Genomic DNA, 18756 nt, shown 5'->3' with positions numbered 1-18756 from the left:
TGCCCACTACTGAAGCTGACTTTGCTCTGACTTGTCTTTATATAAGTAAAATGTTGTTCCATCCAGCACTGCATGAATTGTGCTTCTGTTGGCGACCCAGGCACCTGGTTTTGGAGTGGGTTGCCATCTCCTTCTTTCTGATCCACAGAGACCTGGGAAAAAATATTTTAAATTCTCTAAGCTTCAATTTCCTGATCTGTAGTATACAGATGATAATGAAACCAACCCCATAGGCTGTTCTGATGATTAAATTAGATAATTCTTGTCAAGCACCTTGCACATTGTAAACACATAATTACTATAAGATGCAATTTTGGCTACATGGTCTGTATATCCCACTCCTTCTCCCTACCCTGGTAAGCCCAGTTGAGACTCTAGGAAATTCAAACTGGGTCTCCAGTTATCTAGAAGTGGAATTTAGATTAATTTGTTATCTCAGGATTAACAGGAACTCTGGGACTTGCAATTCCTCAATTGAAAGGTATACATTTCTAATGGAAGCAGTCTAGGAGGAAAGCTCACTTGCAAATGGGGCGCCACAAGGTGGGAAAAAATCATCTGGCTCCATGTAAAAGCCAAGCCGTTTATTTCCTAGTTATTCACAAGATTGTGCTAAATGCTCCGTGTAGGTTAAACACTGCGTTCTACACATGAGGGAGGCAGATGCATTGTGATAAACAACATATATGCACATATTTTTATATGCAAATCCTGCAAAAGGAATGGGTGGTGCTTACTCACAGAGAATAATTAAAGGCAGAGAGGATTTTAAAAACAATAGTCAGCTAGTGAGCTATGTTTTTCTTCCTCATGTGATAACCTATCAGTATAATATTGATATTTTGTTTAGTTCTTTTATTTTTAGGTATCAACCTGTGAAACTACATTTAATGACTTGAAAAATTGGGCACAATACCTGACAAAAGGTTTTTTTCTAACTTTTATATTCATGCATAAGAATTAAATTCCACTTAGCTCTACGTTTAATGAAGCATCTAGTAAAGAGCATAAATATATGGAATTGGAAAAGCCTCAGGGAATCTGAGCATTCAGGCAGAAAATCTCAAGTGATGCTGCCTTAATTTCCTCTTCCAGTCTTTTCCATACATAGCAAAGCTCGTTTTCCAGCTCATAGACACTTTCAAACTGGAATGATTCCAAAGAAAAATCTGCCATCATCTTTCCTTTATCCTGTGATAAACCATAGTTCTCAAGAAGACAAAGGACTTTATCACACAATTGGAGTTTGCAGAAACATTTTTTCAGCTTTGTGTTTTGCTGTTAGAAGTTTGCGTTTTAGTCTGGTTGGCTTGCGAGATTTTAACAAACTGTCCTGAAGATGGCGCCACGTGCTTAGCTATACTACAACATTGACCAGCTAATGTTTACTTCTGAAACCAAGTTCCTCATAGCTGCACAGACTATATATAGATCTGTAGGAAACACTACCTTGAAATGATGTTCCTATATTAAAGTTTAAAGATTAAAATCACCCAAAGAATATCTGATTAGATCATCTCTAAATTTCCAACTGGGAGAAGGGATTACAGAAAAAAATACAGTAAATGCTATTTTAAGTTAGATCAAGGATGTGTTCTGAAAGCTAAACTCCATCTCTGACTTTGTGCTTCTTCTCTGTTCCCTTTTCACAGTCAATATCTCCCGCATTCATCAAGTTGCCTGAGGCAGAAATTTGAATGACACCTTTGGTCCTCCCCTTTAACTTCCCTCACCACCAACCACACATACAATCATCCAGTCCTAGCTATTCTAGCCCCGAATGTTTCCCAGGAGTGTCCCTGTCTCTCCATTCCCAATGAAGTCCAGAAGCACCATCCCCTCTTCCCTGTGCTACTGCAGTTGTGTGATCACTCCTCTCCCTTTATCGCAACTTGCCCCTCCCAGTCTGCTCTCCTTTCTTCATCTAAAGCCTTTTTTCATAAAGACACACCTATCATATAACTGTCTGTCTACAACCTTCCATGGTTCCCTAGTGCTCTCAGGTAAAGTCCAAACTCTTATGTAGCCTACAACACTTTTTATAATCTAGGCTTCCATTTCTCCAGTTTTGTCTTCCAACATTATTCCCACCTTCCTTTCAATTCCTGGTGCTCCTCTTAGGGTTATTTACTCTTATTGTTCCTGCCTGTGCCTCCACCAGCAGCTGCAGGCCCCTTCCCTCCCACCAGCCACTACAACCTCCAATTTACCTAACTCGTGCCCATTACATGGGTCTCAGCATAAACATTATTTCTTCATGGATGGAGACTCCTCAAGTACATTAGGACCCACCACTTTCATAACATCTGGTACTTCCCTAATTTTAACAGTCATTGCACTTTATTATAATTACTCATTCTCTTTCTCCCCTGCTAGAGTGTGAACTCTGGGAAAGCAGGAACAGCATCTATCCTCACGTCATCTGCCTCCTTTGCCTTTAACTGTCTGACCTTATCTCCTATGATGCTCCTTTCATTTCTCTGCTTCAGTGTCCTTGCTTGCTACTCTAATTTGCTTCAACACCCTTGCTTGGCTTCTTTGCTTGTTCCCCTAACTTGCCAAGCAAGATCCTGTCTCAAGGCCTCTCTGCCTTTGCTTTCCCTCTACCTCGAATGCACTTCCCTCCGATGTCTGTGTGGCTTTCTCCCTCACCTGCTTCAGGTTTTCTCCAAATGCCGCACGCTGAATGGAGTCTTCCTTGACCATCCAATTTACCCCACCCCAACATTTCTCTCCCTCTCCTTGCTTTATTTTTCTCCTTATCTGTCATAACTGTCTAACATACTGTCAGTGTTTATTATTGGTCTTTTCCCAGTAGAAGGTAAGTTCTATGAGGGCAGGGATTTTTGTGTCTTTGGATGCTTACTGCATCCCCAACACCTGGCATTACACCGAGCACAAAGTAGTCAGTGGAACTATTCAGCCTAATCCTGCTCTAGTGAGTTTATAAATTAACTATTTTCGTCTTTTTCAGTACCAAATCATTCTAAGTTGTGGATGGGGAGAACTTTAGCTTCACCTTGAAAGTCTTCCCTCTCCTTGATTATTTTAGTTTCCTGTTTCCACAACTAGCATGTCTTTTGGGGACCTGGAAAAATCAGAAAAAAAAAACAAACCTTCCCACAAAAATATAAATGTGGAAACTTACTGATGCTCGTGAAGTTTCAGCTGCTTCCAAATAATGAATTTCCTGAAAACTAAGAGAACATTTGGTTTGAGGCCAGAGCTATAAGTCTTGTTAAATGCATCTACCTGGACAATTCCTATTGTAATGGTCCCTTATCTTTCTGGTTTTCAGAGTGACACTCAGAAATGCTGACCCCTTCAGGTCCCTGCAGCACTTTTTATTTTGAAAGCAAACTAGTTACCTGGATGTACAACCAGTTTGATCGTTGGGAAGAAATTGTCAGGTTTCTAAAGTTAAACCAGTTGTGCATTTAGATGGAGCCCAATTTTCTGACCAGAGAATGGAAAAGAAGAATCAGGTTGAATGACTGCAATATGGACATACAGTCGTTTTGTAAAATTCAATACCCTACAATGATCAGTAACTCCAGGGGAAACCAACATTCATTCTGACAATATGTAAGGCTGATTCACAGCAAACGATTTATCACAGATGTTTGATTCAACTTCCATTTCCAGACTTATAAGATGATCAAACAGATGCTCACCACTCTCTACTTTCAAGGGCATATCATATTGCAATGGCAATTAAGCACAGTTTCCATATGAACATGTGAAATATTGTTACATAGAAAACTGAGAGTGATCATTTATAATACAAAATGGAAGTAAAAGTGAATATCTTTATATTGGAATTTTTGACAGAAGTTAAAGATCTTAGTTAAAACCAAAAGGAAAAGGGAAAGTCTAAAGCTGTGTTTGATTGGGAGGATAGGCACAAGATTTGAAAGAGAGCCCATGCCATTTCGTCAGTACAAAATAATACAAAATTTACCAAACACACACACACACACACACACACACACACACACACACACAAAGGAGGTCATGTGGGTACAATGAGAAAAAAGGGACTGAAGAGGCTGCTATTTTTAGAGGCATTAAAACAAAGTGAGGATTTGGTTGACAATCAGGCTGTAAATGGTCAAGAGGAAAGGAACAAGAGAATGGCAATCATCAACTGCTTATGCCTTGAGTGAAGGCCATGAGAAGAGAAAAGAAAATGAAAGTTTAAATGGTATTATAGTTAAAATCAGCAACCAGTCCTGTAGAAGTGGAGGAAAAAGAGAGAGAGTGATGGGAATAGAAAAGATGTCTTGTCAAAAGAATTCCAAGTCCCAGACTTGGTTCAAACACAAACATTGAAAGGAAGTATAAGTCCAGAAAAAAAATTGCCTACCTGGCTCTGTGTTGGAAAAATCTCTCTCTTGTATTGACACAATTCAACCTAAAATGAGACACTCTGACCAACTTCTGTCATGTGGAACCCAAAAGTATGAACACATAGAGATCAACTTCCTTGAAATATGTTCCACTGAATGCAGGTTCTGCCAAATATAAAAAGCTATTACTCCAGAAAATAGTTGTCTGGTCAAATAAATTTGGGAATTTCTGTCTTAAACAAACTTAAATAGGTTTTGTTACTGTTGGGAGGGTCCATCTGCTATGGGCCCTGAGCTTCCCTGTACATTCTTCCTGATTATGCCAAAAATGCAAGACTCTGGCAACTCTTTGCCTGGGCCATTTCTCATGGTCATATTTATAGGGAGCAATCTTGAGGGACAAGCCTTTCTATAAAAGAGGTGGATTCCCCAAGCTGAGAGATCAATTCCCTGGTGCAACACAAACCTATCACATGCACAACATCCGCTAGGTCCTCTCTGTATCTCCCCATGAATCTTGGAGGACAAGTGAACCAAAGGCAAACTTGATGCTCATGCTACTTGCGCTGTAGTAAAGTCCTTTGTCTCTGACCCAAGAGTCTTGTGTATACTGCCACCATGTGAGATAAAATCCTTGACCCCCACAATTTTTAAAGGATTTCTTAGAACCTTTACTCTGTTAAAGTCCTTGTGACACTCCAAGCAGGTAGCATGGTACAAAACATTTCCCAAACTTATTTTGATCATGCAAACCCATTCTCCTATATAGAAAATTAAAGAACTAAGATTTTGCAACACACACCTTGGGAAACTATTCTAAGAATATTGGTGCAGATCTGGGTAGAATGTGTACAGGATGCAAAAAGACCTACCTTCCCAAATGCATCCTTTTCTATGGCCTGCTATGCTATTCTCATCATTTGAATGATTCCTCTGGTTAAATGTGTTATTTCCAGAAGGTTCTTATCAAAATTCAAACATGTTACCTGGATGTGTGGTACATGAATATATTAATATCTTAGCATAGATTAAGGAAGAAGAGATTCAGAGAGATGGTTGGGCTTTGATGGAACATGGAGGTTGTGCTGTAGTTCAGAAAAGGTCCTGAGATTAAATTTGTGTCTGGGTAGAAGAGACCAAAAAGGAGCACTACAGTGATGAGTCCTCCTTTTCCTCCTATTTCCTCCATAAATAGAATAGTCTTTCTTTCTTTCTTGTTTCTTTCTTTTTCTTTCTTTTTCTTTCTTTCTTTCCTTCTTCCTTTCTTTCCTTCCTTCCTTCTTTCTCTCTTCCATCCTCCTTCCTTCCTTCCTTTTCCTTCCTTCCTTCCTTCCTTCCTTCCTTCCTTCCTTCCTTCCTTTCTTTCTTTCCTTCTTTCTTTCTTTGCCAGGGTTTGGGTTTAAAATGAATTGCAAAATGCTTATCTTGTCCTTTTCTTCCCCCTTTATTAATTTTCCCTTTCTGCTTAAACTAGAATGCAAATGTGACATGCTCATCAAATGAGTAGGCTGAAATTGTAATAAAATGTTTTAAAAGGAGGCTTGAGTCAGCATCATTTTGGGGAGCAGGGGACGAATGGATAGGCTATAAGGTGGGCGTTTTCAAAACAAACTCTCCGTTCTCTTTCTAACACCTGTGTACAGTTCTTCTCTGTCCAATGCTAGCCTAGCTGGGCAAGGGTTTTTTTAATTTATGTTTTTATTTGTGGTTTTTTAAGCAGAAAACTGGGAGGATTACAGAAGGTATGGCTCAATAATTCTTTCGATATGACAATTTCTGCTTGGAAACAGTGCATATTCTAATTTTACTTGAATCACAACTTTCTAGAAGCTGTTTATTGCAGTTACTTAACTTGTACATGATTTTGCTATGTTTTCATCACCATTTGAGGAAAGTTATTCAGAGAGAATGCACTAAGAGTTTTTGTATTTGTTGTCTAAAAAAAAGGAGGTGGTTGTGTGTACTCAGCATACCCAGCATTGTGCTACAAGGAACTGAGATTTCTGAGATTTCCCATAAAAAAAACAAGGCTCTCCCTAAGGTGTTTACAATGTATTCCACACATATCAGGTTTTATACTAGAGCAAGAATCTCCAGTGTGTTATCCTACAATGGCATTTCAAACACCGCAATACCAGATGGACTATGACAAGAAATATATCAAATGCTTCAGAATAGCCAATTTAATTTATTTGTGTTTTAATAACATCTAAAATAATACATTTTTTTCTCTAACAGTATTCCTGGGTCAACTAACTTTCAGTTCTTTTGTCATGTTCAAGATCATTTTCATTTACAGGAAGCTTCTGAAAAGGCAGCAGAAAAGTCTGGCCTTGGGGATAGATATTGTATAAAGTGCTGGGTTATTTGGGTCTGCGGAATTCTAAATCACCAGGGAACACAGGCCAACCTTTACCATAATTCTCTTCTGAATTCCTACATGATAAAAAGTCAAACCCAATGAGAAACAAATATGATTGCATACAGACTATCTGGTTATCAAAAACAAATTTCATAAGCAAACTGTGAACAATAAAACTACCTGCAAGATAAGATATTTCCATTTCTGATTATACATGTTGCACTCTTTTGGCTCCACGCCATCAATTCACATCATGATGTACTAGTCCTTCCAAGATTTTGACATCATTTTCTGGCATAGGAATGTCATATAAAATATTCAAGATCATCAATGTATTGGCAGTTGAACCTAAAATAAAGCATTCACTAATATATTATTACAACAATATGAATACTTTCATTTGACCTTCTAAAGTCTCAAGAGTTTTATTGAAAATCTTTCTTCTACTGAAACAGGTGGAGCAAAACATTTTAGCAGCAAACAGATTTTTGTTGTTTTGTTTCATTTTCTCTCAAAGATTATTTTTTTAAGAGGAGAAATGCATTTTTAATCCACTCAGTTAAAAGTTACTAGTAAAATGAGAAGCCACTAAAGTTGCAGTTTCATAGCATAGTGCTCTTTATGTTCAGGGCAGGTTAGTTCTTTTAACAACCCCTTCTTATGAGTGTCCAAGGTTGCTGTTTGAACTATTCTTACCATCTCTGGCTGCCCCATTTATATTCCATGACCTTCCTGACTTTGATTACGCTTTGTCTCAGATGCTGTCGATGTCCTGCCATATGCTCTCAGACCTTCCCATGTAGTGAATGCTGCCTACATTTTCAACTGCCAGCATCTGCATCTCTTTGCAGAGCAGCCCTAGCCAAGGACTCACAGAAATTGGTGTATAAATACCCCAGCTCCCTCACACTCAGGTGGTGTAACTCTGAGGCACATGCTATAATAGCGCCATGATTTTTTCATCAGTATTAAAGTAATTTATGTAACCACAATGGTAATTACTTGATAACACACCCTTTATCAACTTACTTCCTTTCCTTGTGTCACTTCTCCATACCCCTACCTGTGTTTCTTGGAATAACATTACAAACAGCTATTTGAACATGAAATTTTGCTTAAAATCTAGCTTTCAGGGAACCCATACCAAAATACTACCATTAGATTTTTCTTTTCTTAAATGCTTTGTGCCTAAATTCAAGCAATTCTATACCCCATGTCCCAACTAGGTGTCCAGATAACACATCCAACCCCAGCACCCTGGATCTGTACATAGCTTAGACAGAGGGGAAAGGCTGGGAATTAGATGTCATATTTGTACTTGAAAACCATGACTCCATCTGCAGTAGTTTTTCTTTGCATTTTTATCTCCCTACATTAATTTATCTATTATACCAACATGCTAATGACTCCCAAATCTGCATCCTCAGCCCAGTGTGCTCTCTCAACTTTTGAGCTTATATATCGAATAACCTACTTCCTACCTGGATATAGCCACACCCATCAAACTCAGCATAACCAAGAAAATTTCCTTTTAATTTAACATTGCTCACCCCAGGCTTCGATGCACCATTCACTCAATTGCTGAAGGCAGTAACCAGAGAAACTCTTGCTACTCTCATTTAACCCAATATGAAATAAGCATGTGTTAAGCAACAAAAAATAGACAACTGAATTCATTGCACCTTAAAAGAAAGTGTTTTATTTTTTTCACATAACCATTTGGCTTGAGGTAGATGGCAGTGGTGTCAGTTCAACAGCTTAACAACGTCCAGGGATATCATCACAATTCCCTTGGTTTTCACCCAATGGGATCAAGATGGACACTTCATCACCTTTGCATTTATGGAAAACAAAATTAGAAAGAAGCAGCAGCCTCCATGTGAGCTCCTTTTACCAGGAAACAAGCCTTTCCCTCAAGAACCTCCCAGCAAACTTTCTTTTACAGTTTCTTCATCAGAATAGGTCAGAGGATTGCCCCCACTACGAGGGAGACTGAGCAAGCAAAGATCAGGATTATAATGATTGGATCTCCCCAATAGAGGCCATTGACTGGGGATGGGCACATTGGCATCTCAAAAACTCAGATTTCCTTTAATTAACAGGAAAAAAGAGAAAATAATTATTGATTAAGCAATTTGCAGCATCTGCCACAAACCCTATCCTCCTTCCAATCAAAACATTGTTTGGTCTATTTAATCCCTCAAACATTTTTAAAACGTGTCTACTTCACCACTGCCACCACTTTAGGGTAAACTACTATCATCCGTGCTCAGGACTATAGCAACAGACTTTTTTCTCTGCTATAAGTCATACTTCCCTCCAATTTCTACTCCAGCTTCATCTAGAGTTACTTTACTTATAGACAAATCCGAACTTGTCATTCATCTGCCTCAATCACTTCAGAGGCAAATGCCAGGCTATTTCTCACCTCTTCTCATCTTGTCCCCACTACACCATCCTCACCAGCCACTCCTCTCACAGTACCCATATTTAGCTTCCTGGTTCATCCTTCAAGACCTTCTCTCAATCTTCCCATCTACCCTTTACTTCTGAGCTGAGGTAGGTACACTTGTGTGTTGCCACGTAGCACACGTACATTTCTTTCCTTGCATTTCACAGTTTGCATTATCTGCTTCACAGTTTGCATTCTCGTTGTCCCTTTATGTGGCTGCCACCACCATTACAGAGATTTTTTAAACGTAAAGCATTTGTTTCATTCACGTTTGGATCCCCATCATCTAGTGCAGTGTCTGCAGTATGAGTTCAATTAATGCTTATTAAATAAACAGATTGATTAAAGAAGAATAATTGTATTTTTATTAATTGAAAATTGGGTATTAATTATTTAGCTAGACATCTGTAATAAAAGAATAAACAAAAGGCAGCATAACAAAGTGACTTAAAGTATGAACTCTGGATCCCTGCTGCTCCTCAAGGTGAGCTCTGTGACCTTCGGTTAGTTAACTTAGTCACTTTGTATAAATTTCCTGCTATGTAAAATGCGGATAATATTCACCTTAAATGGTTGTTATAAGGATGAAAAGAGCTAATGCTTACAGTTTTTAATTATGCTTAGAATAATGCCTGACACATGTGAATGCTGAAAGTTTTTTTAAATAATTGAATAAGAGAGTCATGATTCCTATCCCTATAAAACTTAGCATCTAGGTTAGTGCTGTCAAATAGAGATCTAAGGCAAAACACATAAATAATTTAAAATTTTCTAGCAGCCACATTAAAATGATTGGATTACAGTAAAATTAATTTTAAGAATTTATTTTACTTAAACTGATATCTAAAAAATATTGCCATTTCAACCTGAAATCAATATGAAAAATTAACAATATATCTTGCACTCTTTATTTTGTATTAAGTCTTTGAAATCCAAAGCAGTTTATTCTTACAGCACATATCAACTCAGATGCTTAATTTTCATCAGAAATAAATACACGCTCTGTATTCAGATTTCATAAACTTACAGTTGAAAAAGGAGACTCACATACACAAGTTGTTCCAAACATACTTAAGAATTTTACAATAACGTAAGAAATTTACAATATCAGTTTCAAATTTAAATTCATAAAAATTGAATAAAATTAAGAATTCAGTTCCTCAGTCACTGTAGTCACATTTAAGAGCCCTATAACCACATATCGGACAGCACGGGCCTAGGGGAAAATATGATAAGTAAACAGACAATTATAGAACAATTAAGTGCTATGTTGGGGCAAAGATAGAGTGATTAGGGAGTATAAGCAGGGTCACTATTACAGCTTGGGCAGAGCGGACTCATCAAGGAAATTTTCCTAGAGAAAATGTTGCCTATCCTGAGACTTCAAGGATGAGCAGGATTGAGACAGGTAATCAGGAGGAAAGTGTCTGGCAGAAAGAACAGTGTTGGAGATAAGGGAAAACAACGTTTTCAAACCTAAAAATACTTCAGAGTGACTGGTGCATAGAAAGTACATGTGTATGTAGTAAGTGGGCAGTTAGATTACAAGGGGAAGAGTGGGGAGATGGAGCAATCAAGAGGTGAGGCTAGAAAAGCAAGCTGGGAGAAACGTATGAAAGTTTTCAGATGCCTTATTAAGGATGGCAGACTATGCAGAAGGCAATGGGGAGCCACTGAAGATTCAAACAGAGTAGTGACATGATGATGATATACTTAATGACAATCATTCTGGTTACAGCAAGAAAAAACTTTAGAAGAAAAGAAAACTGATGGCAGGGCACCAAGTTAGAAAAGGTGTGATCTAGGCAAAAGATGAAGCTGGAAGCTGGAATGGGGTACTAGAAATACAAATGGATAGAAATGGTGGGTTTCAGGGATATGAGGGGTATAATTTAAAAAAAACTATTGGTAACTGAACTCAGCAGAGGGTGAGGTTAGATCCAGAGTCAAAGCTACCTCCCAGGTTTCTTGTGTGAGCAACTAGAGTAGAGGAGACAGATTTGGCTGGGGTGGGGGCAGGGGATAAGGGTCACCTTCAGACACTTTGATTTTGAAGTGCTTGTAGGGACTGCAAGGGGAGCTGTTTAGTAAGGATTTGAGATTATAGGTCATAAATTCTGAAGACAGATCTTGGAGCCACTAACCTGTGGAGGATATTAAAGCTGCAGGAGGGAATTATTGACCAAGGGGAATGTTTATCTGCCAGAGCATTTCCCTTGATTTTCTTCTGCAAGTTTACCTTTCCCTCACCAGCAGTCTTGATGGTTTGAGTGGGGCTCAGGGGTGGGCAGCCTAAACTAGGAAAACAACTATGAATCTAAGAATCTGTACAGGAACTGCAAATAAAAAGTTCTATTCCATCAGTCCCGTTGGACTAGAACCTGGAAAATACGGCATTATAGCTGTTGCAGGCATCTTACTGCCATGGGGCAAGAGCCCCTGGAGGCCATCACACAGAGCCCAAGAAGAAATCCAATATATATAGCTTCCAGGTAAAGAGACACTGAGTTCTGCTTATGTCATTTCAGCCTTGAACCCAGCCATGCCTGAAACAACAATGGACATTTCAATTATGACAGCTAACGAGGTGCCTTTTTTTCCTAAGCCAGTTTGGGTTGCATTTTCTGTATCTGGATCAAAAAGTATATAGGCAGTTGTCACTTTGCATGGTAATTCAGAACCATAAAAATGACCTTGTAAGCTGAAACCATGCAAAGTGATCTTAATAATAATGGGGAAAATTACAATTTTTCTGTGATGTCTAAAAATTTTGTTAAAATATTAAAAACTCTCCTCCTGTTAGGAAATGAAAAAAAAGTTAAACAAATATTCATCTAATACACTGTAATTTAAAACATTAGAAAAATTGAGTACTAAAGCGTTCTATTTCCTTGCAAAAACTAATCAAAAGTAGTGAGAACAGTGCTTGCCTTCTTGCTGTATAACTTAGGATACAGAGCGAACATCTTCTCTATGTCTAGGTGAATTATCATACTCCTTTCAAGTTTGAATAGGCTTCCAACATTTTAGTCTCTGCACTTTCAATGTTGTGAAATATCTCTGAGATTTCCTTTAATGCAAAGTGTTTTTTGATTTTTTCTTTTTCTTTTTTTTTTTGGCCACAGTCATTTCCTCTGGGACATCTGCATCCTTTGTTGTCAAAACCACTTTCTTCATTTATGTTGCTACGTTTACCTTCGCTAAATTCCAATGGCTGCATGTTTGCTGTCTCTCGCATAGTGACAGTGTCAACTTTCCCACAATCATCTATTTCTTCTATTACTCCATGTATGTTCCATTCAAGTTTTACAGAGTCACGCTGACTTCTGAAACAATGAAAGCAGCCATCTACTAGCACTAGAAGGTTCTTCCATGTCTTTGTAATTACTGTTTTCTTTCAATGTAGCAACTAACTTCAATGGTTCAGCCCAAATGCTAGCCACACAGTTTGGGATTTTTTTTCACCATGGTCTTCAATCCCAAGTAAAAGTAAATGCTCCATTTTAACCAAAAGCAGTTGTCTGTTCTTAGAGCAATTTTAACTAAATAATGTTGAGGTCAATGTGCCTTGTTATTAATAGTCATTGGATTTTTTCAGTATGGTTCATACAGTAGCTTCACGCAGGCTGAGGTCTTGGTTTTGCTGTGGCCATTTTAAAATAAATCCTCTAATTTCATACAGTTTCACTTCCAGTATTATCACTTTAATTTCTTTGCTGCACTTTCATGTTGTTGGTCAATTTCTATATTCAACTATGCTTTTTAAAAAACATCATGTGAGTTTATCACTGGGAGACAAGGAGACAGATAACTATAAGCTTTGCTGTCTGTACATGAACTGAATAGCAGATATGCAGTGACCAATCACTGACAGACTTTGAAAGAACTGATATGATTGGTCACTGTTCATGATGAACATCTGTTATTTATATAGTGATTGGTGGGGTGAAGGGCAAGCTGCAAAGTTATACTTCATGCAATTAATCAGTTAAAAGACCATGATAACTGAAATATGTGCATATCAGAATCATGCAAAGCTTTGACTTCTTTACTATCTAATTCAGAGATTATAGAAGGAGAAAACAGAAGAAAGCTAGGACAGAACCCTGAGGAAAACCAAGATTTAAGGGGTAAGCAAGAGAAGGGAAGTATGCATAGAAACTCAAAAAGAGTGGTCAAAGAGTTAAGACGAAAAACCAGAAGCATGTGTTGTCACAGAAGATAAGAGAATAGATATTGCAATTCCATTCTTCCACTTCTTTTTTTTTAAGACAAAATTTACATATCATAAAATTCACCCCTTTATAATATACACCTCACTGGTTATTAGTATATTCACAAGCTTGTGCAACTATCACCATTATCTAATTTCAGAACATTTTCATCACCCTCAAAGAAACCCTGTGCCTGTCAGCAGTCACTTCTCATTCAGCCTCCCCTCAGGCCCTGGCAACCACTAAACTACTTTGTGTCTCTATGGAGCTGCCTATTCTGAACATTTCGTATAAATGACATCATTCAATATACAGCCTTAATGTGTCTGGCTTCTTTCACTTAGCATAATGATTTCAATTTCATCCATCTCATAACATGTATCATTCTTTTTTTTTATCTTTTAATCATACTTTTTATTGTTGAATGTAACATATATACACAGAAGTGATAACTTTCCAAGTGCAATTTAATGAGTAGAGAGCAAATTTCAAAAAACATTATACATTACAGTTCCAAAATTTCAGTTATTTCCTTATTATGAAATATAACATATATACAAAAGGTAATATCTTTCAAAATATGATTCAACAAGTAAATATATAGGAAATTTCCAAAGTTGTTGTGAGTTATAGTACCATAGTTTCCATTATTTCCTTATTGTGAAATATAATGTATTTACAAAAAGGTATAGCTCTCAAATTACAAGTTAACAAGTAGCTATAGAAAAAATTTCAAAGGATACTATGTGTTACAGCCACACCATTTCAGTTCTTTCCTTCTTCATTCTTTTTTATTACTGAATAATATTCACATTTTGTTTATCCATTCATAAGTTCATAGGCATTTAGGTTGTTTCCATTTGGGGGCTATTATGAATAGTGCTGCTATTTGTGCAAAAGTTTTTGTGTGAACATGTGTTTTTAATTCCCTTGGATATATAACTAGGAGTGGAATTGCTGGGTCATTTGTTAACTGTAGGTTTAACAGCCAAACTGTTTTCCATAGTGGCTGCACCATTTTACATTCCCATCACCAATGTTAATGGGTTTTCCCACTTCTTTTTAAAGTTCTTATATATGAATATTTCAGTTCTCTAGTTTCTCACACCATTCAACAAAGCACATTGCATCTTTGGCTTCCTTATTACACACTTGTTAAACTTATCTTTTAAGTCTGCAAACAATAAATTTTCTTTATACTGCAAATCATTTATGGTTTCCTTATCCCATATCATATAAAATTTATTCAGACTATGCAGAGCATTACATTTCTCATACACTTCATGTCATTTGTCCAGCCCATTTATAATCACCAAAATTTTTTTTCCAAAGTTAGTTAAATATGGATAAGAACAGTGACTTTACCTTTATTTACCTGCCTTTCCTCTTCAGTTAAATTTACTTAATCAAATTCAATAATTTTTGGATGAAAACGTTGCCTAACAATCTTAGTGGTAAGTGATGCAAAGTGAAGCAAGATGCCTTTTATTGGTAGGAAATATGTCAGTGTGCCTCACTTCACTGGATCTCCAGAAAGTTCACTGAGATGACAGGCCTCTAAACTTTTCTTTGATTTACTTCCCTCCCTCTGAAATGCAGGGGCCTTTTCACTGCATCTAGGACAACTTCCTCTTTCTGCATTTCATGTTGTATCAGCATAATGTCAGTGAAGAAGTGGAGCAGCATGATGTTCTGTGGAATGGCAAGAAGGCTAAATCATTGCATAGAGTGCAAGAGTTCATACCTGAAATAGAATGGGTCAAAGCAAGCTGCTTCTGGTGCTTTCTGTTTATTGGGATAAAGAGAAATCACTTGTCAGAATAATAACTGCAAACCAAGTGTCAGGGCTGTGATGATTTACTCAAGTAAAGAGATCATGTGGCCCAGCACCTGCATTTATCACCAGTTGATTAAGTTTACAGTAATCCGCTAATGTTCTCCAAGATCCCTATGTCATCTGCATAGGTCAAAAAAAAGCTTGACAGGGATATGACAGGGATTCCTACTTATATTTATTAGCAGATGAGTTCAATTGCAGGAGAGAGACCCAAACTACCAGAATTAACAAGAAAAAATTTATTTCTCACTCCAGTGAAAGTCCCTATATAAACAGATTAGAGCTGGTATAGTGGTACTATCAGTGACCCAAGTCCCTTCAATATTATTGCCATACTGTCCCTGGGGTGATGCCTTGGACCACGTTCCAGTCAGCACAAAAGGGAAAAGGAAAAGAGGTAGACACATCATTTTAATGATAAGATAATAGAAATTGCTTTCATCATTCTCACATCCCATTGGGCAAAAAAATTAGTCACAGAGCCACAGATAGCTATAATACGGTAGAAAAAATTTTACCTTTTTTTTTTTTCCTGAGAGGTGATTTTCCTAGCTAAAATTTGGAGATATTATTTCTATTAAAGAAAAGGAGACACAGCTACTGGGGCCATATCACCTTAACATCTTTCAAACCTTTTAGGCTGGACTAATATCTGTAATTCCCTCAGAGTGCAGTTTTACTTTTGGTAAGGATGGGAAGTTCAAGATATTTTATTTGGCCCTTTGTTGCATAATAACCCCATTTTGGGGGACAGGAAGCCAACACTGATATTCAGTCATCTCTATATGAAGGAAATGTGGGAACAACCACAGTATGTGTTTGCAGACCCACAGGTGTCACTGAGACAGAATTAGGCCCAATTGTCACCTAACCTTCACATGCCCCCTTTCTGCCAGGTGGATCATAGTCACATTCTTGACCAAGTGTTAGTTCAGAGACAGAGTTCAATAATCCCTGAGAGATCTGGCCATTTTCCTTTTCCCAGTACACAGTTACTTTGGGTGCTGGTTTGGATGTATTATGTCTCCCCAAACTCCATGTTCTTCAATGCAATCTTGTGGGGGCAGACATATTAGTATTGATTGGGTTGGAACCTATTGGTTCAGTGTTTCCATGGAGATGTGTCTCAATCAACTGTGGGCAATACCTTTTATTGGATTATTTCCATGGAGGTGTTGCCTCACCCATTCAGGGTAGGTCTTTATTGGATCACTGGAGTACTTGAAAAAGAGGCACACAGGCCCAGATGCAGAGCAGCTGTGAGTGACATTTTGGAGAGCAACTGAGAGAGACATTTTGGAGATGGCCATTGAAAGCAGACTTATGCTAGCCCAGAGTTTGCTCCAGAGAAACTGATAGAGGACAAAACACCCCAAGAACAACATTTTGAAGAATGCACAGGAGCTGAGAGAGGAGCTGAACACAATCCAGGTTCAGCAGATGCCAGCCATGTGCCTTCCCAGAGGTTTTCTGGACCCCATTGACCTTCCTTTGGTGATGGTACCCTATTGTTGATGCCTTATCTTGGATACTTTATGGCCTTAAGACTGTAACTTTGAAAACAAATAAACTCCCTTTATAAAAGCCAATCCATTTCTGGTGTTTTGCAAAATGGCAGCATTAGTATACCGGAACACCTTGGTAAATAGTTAAAGAAACTTTTGGAGACGGTTAGGAGAAAGATTAATGGGATGGACTTGTGATGATATCACGGGGGCTCTCTTAAGGGTAACATAGCTTCCTCTATATTCAACAAGCTGCTGATTTGGGGATAGATTCAAGTCTGAGAATTGGGCCATAATGATATCCTGGTGACTATGACCGGCCTCTATAAAGTGGTTGTTGTTGTTGTTGTTGTTGTTATTATTATTCAGACCTATTTCAATCCTAGGAAACCCATGGTTAAGACACTGCCACAGATGTCTCTGTTTTAAATCACCCCAATCATTACTCCAGCCTTGTGTTTTATGGTAAAAATCCTACCATGCCTCTGATTCTTGTGGGATGCTACCTGGCCTGTCACCCCAGAAACCCATTATTATAAGTACTATCAGGGAGCCCATCTCAATAATCACATTGCCCACCTTCCTTCCCAGTTTGAAGAGGGGATTTTTCAAAGATGCTGTCACCTCCAAAGCAGTGCATTCTCTTCCTTTAGTACCTTCAAACCCAATCAGATTAAAGAGTCAATCTCACATTCCCATTTTCTTGATGTTTTGATGTTCTGTTGCCCATAACTACTTCTGGTACCAATTACCAGAGTTCTTAGTTGCAGACAATATAATCAACTCTACCTGAGATCTGTACAAATGAATTTCATTATGGGTACAGATAATTCACAGTAACATTAGCAGACTGAAGAAATACATTCTAATTTGAGCTTCTACGTGTGGTACCCAACACTGCAACATAGAATTAGGCTGATAAGAAAGCTACAAATTTCGTGGGTGTTAGGAAGCTGACCAGTCAGAAAGCCAACACCCCCCCTATTGTCTTCAGTACCTTGCACTAGAATTTGTGCCAGTCATATAAATCCTCTGTCCCCTGACTCCCCCATATAATTTAGATCTAAATCCAAACCTAGTACACTTAATTATCAGTACCTAAATCACATATAGGAAACATAGGTTAAATACTCAATTTATTTATTTGTTTTAGTTTTCCAGTCTTTTCATTCTAGAAAAGCACTCAGGAAAGGAATTAGATTGGATGTTGAATGAACCAATCCACAGTGTCTGCTATAAGTAGAAAGGCAGCTGGTATTTTGTGTGATTGTTCATGGCTAGTCAAGAAAGTATAGGAATTGAGAGGACCATAAGGTTGAAAGAAAAGTAGAACATGATGGACCCCAAAGTTTCCCAAAATATTTGCTATACTTCATAATTGATTAAATTATTGGTCATGTCATCAGAATAAAACTAAGGGCTCTACCTCTCCTAGATGAGTGACCTTGGACAAGTTAACCTCTCTATTTCCTTATCTATAGAATTCCAATAATAATGACAGTAATAATAATGCCTATTGATGGAGTTGTTTTGAGAATTAAATGAGATAATACGTCTATAGCTTTTAGTACAATCTCTAACATAAATCATGGCTTAATATTTACCATGAGGTATATTTGCAGTTTTCAAATGTTTGAAACACTCATAAGTACAGGATATTGATGGAAAGTCTCACGTGATTCCATCCAAATTCCTAAGCAACCAGTCAGCTATTACTGCATAAACAACTGTCACAAAACTTAGTGAATTAAAGCAACAAATATTTATTATTTCTCATGTATCTGTGGGTCAGCTGAATGCTTCTGCTGATCTGAGCTATGTCTTCTTTGTGTTCATGGTCCCTCATATAGCTCAAATCTTTCCCTTTGCTCTCTCCCCATTTCCAGGTGAGAGTATACTTCTATGTAAGTGTTTAGGTAATGAATTTGCCAAGTAACAAGGACTGAGTTGTAATTAAATAAGACTTTATTTTTCCAAAAGTAAACAAAAATCTTCAATTCTTTATTAAAGACAAAAGTAGGGGCATGCTAATTAAGC

Source organism: Choloepus didactylus, chromosome 9 (assembly GCF_015220235.1).
Source record: "Choloepus didactylus isolate mChoDid1 chromosome 9, mChoDid1.pri, whole genome shotgun sequence".
Classification (NCBI taxonomy): domain Eukaryota; kingdom Metazoa; phylum Chordata; class Mammalia; order Pilosa; family Megalonychidae; genus Choloepus; species Choloepus didactylus.
The sequence above is the reverse complement of the archived record's forward strand: the minus strand, read 5'-3'. Positions refer to the sequence as shown.